General features: G+C 36.5%; 1 non-coding gene across 1 annotated transcript; it reads right to left on the reverse strand.

Annotated features, from left to right (window-relative positions):
- Window positions 1–7,480: 7,480 nt before the first annotated feature.
- Window positions 7,481–7,553, reverse strand: Trnav-aac (transfer RNA valine (anticodon AAC)). Its single transcript has one exon. It is a non-coding gene; the product is annotated as a tRNA-Val (tRNA).
- Between the last annotated feature and the right edge of the window lie 1,674 nt (window positions 7,554–9,227).

The following is a 9,227-nucleotide window of genomic DNA, read 5'->3' on the forward strand; positions in this document are numbered from 1 at the left end:
ATATTAATAAAAAGCTAACATTTAATATCAATATTATACAGGGTGTTAGTGACATCGTAACGAATACTCAGGGGGTTGATTCAGACCATGATTCTGAGTTAATATCAAGTGGAATTTTTCGTCGCACAATTCATGATTTTCTTTTAGTACATACATACATACATACATAAACTCACGCCCGTAATCCCTAATGGGGTGGGCAGAGCCACAAGTAATCAAAGACAACTTGCAGCCACTGTTGATACGAAGTCCAAAGATGGATATGATGAACCTTATGGTGATAAGGGATCAGCCTATCGCCCATAACATTAGTCCATCATGTTAGAGGACACAATCCCTCTGTCGGTTTTTACGACATGCCCGGGAAGAGAAGCAGCTGAACGTGTTTCTTCTTATTTTCTTTTAGTATTTTTAAATTATTTTCAATTATATACGTACTTTTGCGATGGAAAATTCACATTACACCTCGCACAAGTACATACAGTACCCATACACATAGGTATGGGTGTTAGTGACACCGTAACGAATACTGAGGGGGATGGTTCAGACCATGATTCTGAGTTGATATCAAGTGGAATTTTCAGTCGGAATATTCATGAAAATTTTTGTTTTTTTTTTTATTATTTTCAGTTCCATACTTTTGCGACGGAAAATTCCACTTGATATCAACTCAGAATCATGGCCTCAATCAACCCTCAAAGTTTTCGTTACGATGTCACTAACACCCTGTATATATGATGTAAATACTTTACAATAGGTACATAAATAGTGCTAACAAGCAACATGTATTTACGTTTTTTTTTTGCTCTAAAATTAAAACAGACTAATTACACCACGATGATTGACATGCTTACAAAGATTCATCTGTTCTTTACACAAAATAATTTCTTCCAATAAGTAAATTATGACAAAACTTTTCTCTATTTGTAAATAAACGCGCATAACGCGATTATTGCAAAACCAAAATACAACGTCAACGCCAGTCCTACGTAACCATACACGACAGAAGCAAAGCCTCGCCCATCCGGCTTAAGCCGTTCAGCTCGAAGCCGATTGGCCGAGCTACTCCGGCTTTTGGCTTGTATAAGGTTTCAGAACCACGTGAACCACAATGGTGTAATTCTATAACCCCAGTGACAAAGCTGTTTTTAAGCTGCTTTAGAATTGGAGGTGACCCATTTTGTGTTTTGTATGAGTTCGCTGGATGTACGGTTGCCGCGGGTTCATAAATCTAATTAAATTAATTCCCTTTGCCTGGTAATACAGATACCAAACAACAACGAATATCTACCATGACGTTCCTATACAACTTCAGAATTATGCTAAAGTCAAGTAAGATATTGTTAAACTGATATGATAAGCCATGGCCCAATGTCAAATAGCGAAATTTTTGAAATAAAATTATAACCTGATTTCCAAAATGGCATCCGTACATTGCCAAAACTTCACAAATACACCGACGAGTCATAACACAGATAACAGGTGTAGCGGAAATTTACGATGGCCACGTGCTTATCTCGCGTCAGAAACACATTCGACATCCGCGAAAACAAGAACAATAAAACGCGACCTCGTAATCGCATCTTCGGAAAGTTCGCAACCTTATAGCCAATTGACATCCAGACACGAATACTTGGTCGTGATCGAAAGAAAGAAAGATCCTCGTTATTTGCGAGCGGCGTCTGGCCATAAACGTTATCACTAACTAGCGATCGGGGCGGATCGATCCCTTGATTCGCCTCACGAAATTAAGGAAATCGCTCATGGGGATATTATTCCCGTCTCTAGATACCATCTGCTCTGGATATAGGAGATTTGCGCTGTACTTTTACTTTTTTCCAGCTGTTAGGTTAGGTTAAGTTAGATAGATCGTCGTTTTTTCTTCATGTCCGCTCCCTTTATCGCCTTGACGATCGTAAGTTCGGCGTTTTTGTGATTTCTTTCTTTATTACGTGTAGTCGTGTCGTATTTTAACACTTTGCCAGTTACAGTTGGGAAATATTGCTGGAGTTTTATTTATCTACATCAACAAGGTTTTATTTAATATTGTTTACAATGTGTATCTGCTTACAGGAGTATTCGTCCACGTGTATAGTAACCCGAATTATAAAATCAAGAATGTTCATAAATAGTTATTATATTACTTACCCAGAAAGAAGGCGCATTGTATTTTTAGATTTCAATGGCCCTTTCTTAATATTACAGAATAAGTATATAATATTATATTCAGTCATTATGTGAACTCCGTGTGACGTCAGTAGTAAAGTTTCCTACAGTGGGGCCATAAGATTCTACTGCTACATTTTTTAAATTAGAGTAATAACCAACCGCGAAAGTTTAATATTTAGCATGTAATATTTAAAAATAGGATTTATAATATTATAATTATCTTGCCAGTACTTGATTACAATCCCCTGGTTTATGACAATATGCTCGTATTTCACGCTGTGGTTATTCCGACTGTGCCAGACACGTTATGCTGACTTTGACAGCTTTCACATAGTGAAACAAGTGAGTGGATGTTTTATGTGAACGCTATGTGAAGTCAGATGTTATGAGCCAGTAGCTCAGATGAAAGTGCAGGGTTCAAATTCAAAAGTTTGAGCGTTGTGTTTTAGTTGCTACTTTGCTATTTTTTAAACTTCTGCTTATATATTATTCTACCGCAGCTTAGACATGTCATTCATCTATCACAGTCTTTTACATATTCAGAATTTGCAACATAACTGCGCATTGCCTTTTGTAGGATTGAAGTTTACTTAGTAAACATTCCAAAATTGTACGACTCTCCCAGATCATTCATGTTTATTAGTAAATAATTCAATATGTTGAGAGATCATCTGACCATATTACCAATATTCAAAAACAATTGTTCATGAAATGTAATAAATCAAAACACTTGTTGTGACTGTGGTCCTCTCGTATACCTAGACGTGGGAAAAGATAACCAAAGACAGTCCAGGTGTAAATCCTACTTTCAAGAAATCGTTTTGCGTAAATCTTCGCGATTTATAGGGAATATATCAAAACATCGAAGCTTGAAAGCGGCACTAAACTGATTAATATGCATTTATTATCCTTCTGTGCCCGCTAGGGTAATTTCCGTCAAATTACCAATGCATTATTTATATGTAAACGAAACCATATCATATTCCATGGAGATTCATCATTGCTCAAACCAGCAAAAAATTCATAAAGTCTAAAACACAAATGATTATTGATGGACTATTTTGGTGATTAGCTTCGTTATCGGACGGCTAATTAAAACGAAATGATGTAACCAATCATTTTAAGCTCCATTAAGCATCGTTCATGGCGAAATTAAAAAGAAGAATGTTTTTCTATGGCCGTGGTGGTCATTGATCAAATGTGGGTGTTATCTTTACCTGTCTGATTCCGATTTGTCACCAGTTCTGGGCGCGAGAGGGCAATTAGTGGGACCACCCAAAGTCACGCTCGTCAAACGTTAGCTTGCATTGTCAGCTAGCCAGCTAAAACAATTTGTTGCCACACTGTTAGAAAAAAAGACGACGCGACAGCTGTTTTGAGAGGTGTTGTTTGAGTTACAAGTTTTTAGTTGCTGTTAAATATTTATGACAGTGATATATGTGCGGTGATATGTTAGTCTTGGTAGGTATGATCCTTCCGTGGCTTTATTTGGGACGCCAATTAGTTTACCTATACTCGAATGTTCATAATTATATTAATATATATTTTTTTGCAATAGGTTGTACACGAGGTGAACATTTATTAACTTTACCACCAAAGAAGCAAATTTACACGTGCCATAAAAACGCACTCAACATAATTATAGTTATACTCAAGAGTAATTACCGCACTCGGCAAGATTGTTTAGTCTGGGTTTACATTTGGTACAACTTAGACAGAGGACAACAGTTGGTTAGAAATACTCGATAAAATGGGCCACAAAGCTGTCATTATCATTTACAAGCACATGTCCAGCCATTTGCCTCCCGTCTGGTACAGTCGGCAATTATTTTTGTCTGGTGACAAAAAGACTTGGGGTTAGTTTTCGACGAACAGATACTGATCGTGACTTTAATTGTACGTGGCGCTAACGCAACGTTTCATCTACTGCTCTTAACGTTTGGCCTACATAACGACTTCTAGCGTATTGAGAATACTGAGATAAAGATTAATTTTAAAGCGCAAGAAATCAGTTTTAAAAATATAGATATGTTGGTCGTTGCTCAGAATAAGAATATAAGTATGCCATATTAATAGGTAATTGTCTATGTAGATAAAACAACAATAGGTAATAATAATCAATCTTGGAATTAATACACAAACAGAAAAGGACAGCTGTCCTATTTATTTAAAGTATTGAAGGAAATACAATGAAGATAGAAAGACCCAAACGGAATCGCCCATTCACACGACAATTTATTGTTATAAATGACCAAATTGGTAGAACTAAGCGTTCCTAATAGTACAGTTTAACCCTTTACTGGTTCATTAATAGAAATAAATTACTTTAAATGTGTTGAAATATGTTCGGATCTACAGTTTTACTGCGTACAGACACGGATGATTTGACAGAGGAAGAAATTTAGAAGGGAGCGTCTATTTTTATTGTTTACCAATGATAGATTCGAAATAACTATTCTGTGATTATACTAACATTATTATTGTTCCTAATGAGAAAACTTACGTAAGCATGGAAGAACAAAATGAAATACTTAGAATATTGTTGAAGGTCCCTTTACGAACAATGAGTCCAATTTTGGTACTAATTCGTAGTCTATTATTGCTTTAATAATAAAGCATCTAATATATTTTAAGTATTTTCCTAGTAAGTATAACAAGAAAGCAGAGTACAAGGTAACGGTAAGTATACATAATTATAGAGAATAGTGAGTCAGTTTACTTCAGTACTTGAGCATGGAATTTATATTAAGCAAATTTGTTCATATTTCATTAAAATAATTTTGTTTAATGCGGTAAAAGAGATGCAAAAAAAAGTTAATATTACCGAAAAATGGACAAGCTTGCCAATCATACTACCATGACTCATCATCGTTGACAAATTTTATCACGGCAATAAATTCCACAGAAACCTAAACTTGATTTTGTGGGCAATTATTTTGTCGTTTCCTTACGAAACATTATAAAAAGATGCCGTTATAATTATCAAAATGGCGGTCCTCGTAATCGGCGGCATATAAACTGCTCTTGCGTCTAATTTGGGCCAAGTCAATTTTGTCTTTTTCTCATCATGGCGAATACGGGTGGCCAACGGATGACGAGAGGAAATTGTCCTCAAGGATATATAAAATTTGTTTCGAAATTGCCACATTAATATTGTTTATGACCTAAATATATCTCGGAACTCGAAATTCAATGCTCTCTCATTTTAGTTCTAGGAAATTAAGTGCGTAGGTAGTTTGATTTAGGCGCAATAAAATTCCTTTTAAACGATTTTGGAAAATTCACATTTGCGTAGGAGTTATTATATTATATACCCTTTGAGTTCCAGTCTTGATCGTTGTAGAAACACTTCTCGACTACATATTAAATTTTAGTAATCACGACTAAGGATATAGTTGCTGAAGATAGCGTAAGTACTTTAGAATTATTACAAAAAAATCTAAAGTACTTATGCTACGTTCGGCCCATACAAAATCTCGTTACATTTAGCACGAATTCATTATACAATGGAGAAAAAGATTGCTAAACTGAACCGCCGAACAGCCGAAGAGCGTTATATTTTAACACGTGTTGTGTATAAAAGGACATGATCATACTAAACTAATGATGTAGCTGTAAGAAATAATCACTTATAAGCTACCATTCCGTTACCCGCCTAGTGTGTTCGCTTTAGTGCAAATTAAAAAAGAAACAACTGAACCGTCGTCGAACGGGCATGTACGCAATTACCAGCGTACACCCAACAAATTGGACCACTTATTTATGGTTAATGAAATTCAGATTTTATAATAACGCGCCGTGTTTAACGCTCTCGTTTACGTTTATGTACTACAGGCGTAATACTCGACCCTACGCGCTTCTTCACAGACCATGGAACCAATCTCGCTCGGATGCTACTAGAATCGCCATTAGCAGAACATGTTTTATGAAAACAGCATATCAGGTGGCCTACTACAAACGTTAAGGTTAGGTATATAATTCCAAGTTATCACTCAAAAATGCGAAGATAAAGCAAAACATAAAGATAATTAGCGTGGTCTTTGTAGCTAATTTGACCTCTAGTAGCCACCGAGCTTCTTTAGGCTCCTTGCTCTGTGCACTCCATGTAAACTTTTAATATCGCCTGTCGTCTTTGTGCTCTAGAGTTTTCAGATTTATTACTTATTATCCTGGTAAATGAGTGTACACGCGTTTAGGTGCTTCCTTAGTAATAATTTAATGCTAAGTACTGACGTGGGCCTTTGCGAAAGTTGCTTAACTTCAACAATCGCAGACCGAGCGCGTTTACCGCTGCGCCACCGAGCTACTCCCGGCCGGTCATAGGATGGGTAATCTCGAGCTCCTCCGTGCTTCGGAAGGCACGTTAAGCTGTTGGTCCCGGCTGCATTAGCAGTCGTTAATAACCATCAATACGCACTGGGCCCGCGTGATGGTTTAAGGCCCGATCTCCCTATCCATCCATAGGGAAGGCCCGTGCCCCAGCAGTGGGGACGTTTATATGGGTTGATGATGATGATGATGACTGACGTGGGTGCTTTTGCCAGCCTTTTAACGTAACCCCTGAACAAAATTTATGTCAAGTATCAGGTTTATTAAGTTATATTTTTTCATATTTTTAATGTCTGGAACGAAAATAAAAATAATATTCTCTCCTTCTTATCATCCATATCTAACAGGACTGATATGAATACACATTTATACAACAAAAAATGTTTGACCTCTGCTAAATGGAGGGATATTCCGAAAAAGTAATTAAGATGAATGAACGATCACAAAATTTCTACCGACCTCTGTAACCCTTACTCCTGCTAATTGGCTCCCACGCCACATAATTTTTACAGCAAATTACTGGACTAACGATTCCTTCACTCGATGTCTAATTTTCTGGGACAATAGTCGACTTTGAATTAAAGAAATATGTTAATTTCGTCTTTGTCTCGGGCCGTCAGAGCGGAAGATTATAATTATTAGAAAATTGACGGGAATAGACCGCCTTATCTATCTATCTATTAAAATTATTACAATATCTAATTCGACGCATATGATATAGGTATAAAAAAATATACTTACCTCTTCTTATCGTGTGGGTTGTGAGGTAGAATACCAACCTCATCAACCCTGGTGTCAGGGTTATAACTAAGCCGCCAAAGACCCCTGACATGGCTCACATCATTACTCACTTACATCAGTAAATAGTAACCGGGACCAACAGCTTAACGTGCCTTCCGAAGCACGGATCATCTTAATTTCGGAGGTGATCAGCCTGTACTGTCCTAACCAAACTAGGGATCACAAAGTGATTTTTGTGATATGTACCCCACCGGGATTCGAACCCGGGGCCTCCGGATCGTTAGTCCAACGCTCAACCACTGGACCACAGAGGCCGTTTACTTACCTAATTATAATTACTTATAGGAAATGTTTATTGTCCAAAGAAAGTAGATGTCTAAAACATAATTATTTTTTGTAGCAAATCTGGGAAATGGAGACATTAAAATTGAGATTCGTGCAGTATTAATCATAAAGACATAGACATCGTATTTAAAATTTACAAAGCATAACATAATCTCACGACTATATTAATAAATTGGCTAGACAGAAGTAAATCTATCGCTAGATGAACTAAGTACCCACGCTTTACCGAGCCATCTGTTAGACCAACGTGATAGCTGAATCATCCGCCTATAATGGTCGAGCTAACTGTGTTAGTGAAAACTGCACTTAAGAATAATTAATAATACCGTACAAAAACAGCATCGATAGACATTAAACAACTTTAAATAAGACAATGGCCCCGATTCCTTCAAACCCTAATTTTATTTTAAGTTATTACCGTCATTTTCTTATTCGCCGAAATGTAATTCTAATTAAGATTGACAGCTGTTGCATTGCATTTTAAAATGAATGAATAAACCGGGTGAATAAAATAGGCACCTCGGTCATGTGCAATCCGTTTGACGTGTGTTGTCAATTCTATCGGGATATTGGCCAATATAATATTTTAGAAGGGTTTTTTAAATTTCTGCCTAAAACTTCACGTGTGTTCCATAAATGTTATGCCTGTCGATTACCTGTCCCTTTCCTTTTCGGCGGATAAGAAAATGACTGGTATAACTTAAAATAAACTTCGATGATGTATTGGAATCGGCACCATAGCTGAATGTTTGATTATAATCTCACCTTATTAAACTCTAGCTTGCTAAAATACGATTGGAAAGCAACTCTAATGTCTCGAAATGTCTGCACAAAAATACAGTAAATACAATCAGACAATTAAAATGTAGAAAACGTTTCATAGCTTTACTTGTATTTCTAAGCTACAAAATAAATTCTACAATTGATAATAACATCCACGTGCAAAGTATTACGACTGTTAATAAATTAAAAGCTTGTAAGCGTAATAATAACGGTATTTTTGGGTTGACAGAACACCCGACATTACTCTACACTTTAGCCAGACGAAACAATAGATAATAAACCGTCCCATGTAAAAAAACCTTTTTTGTTACTTTGTTAGACTTGTATCTTTCCCTCTCATATAGTGAAAACCCATGTCTCGTTAATTAAAGTAACAACAATGAATGTAACACGTGCGCTGGCCCAGGGGTCAAGAGTGGATGAAAACCCTCTCATGTTCCGTAAGTGACCACTCAAGGGAGACCTCTGTGGTTTAATAAAAACGAGTCGTTCCTGAGTTCATAATCTGCCGTTTTCTAGCCTTTTTTTAAATATATTACCTTGTTGGACGAAAATAGGTGTAAATAGGCAGTAATTTTATTTGTCCCCAAAATAAAAGCGTGTATTTGATATTTTATAAGTAGAGTTGTTAACACTTGTCTTCCGAAGACTGTCGGCTTTTCTACCCCAGAATGGACTATTAATTAGTCAAGATGTATAATTTAACACCACTTTACTTAATTAATACTTTTATTCCGGTCCCCATACAAAACCATAAATGACACTACCCACTATCAGTTAACACAGAAATGGAGGTAAAAGGCGAACAAATAGAGAAGGGTGCTGGAACCGTAGTGAACCGTAGTCTTGCTTATCTGAAG

This window comes from Pectinophora gossypiella, chromosome 15 (assembly GCF_024362695.1).
Source record: "Pectinophora gossypiella chromosome 15, ilPecGoss1.1, whole genome shotgun sequence".
Taxonomy (NCBI): Eukaryota; Metazoa; Arthropoda; class Insecta; order Lepidoptera; family Gelechiidae; genus Pectinophora; species Pectinophora gossypiella.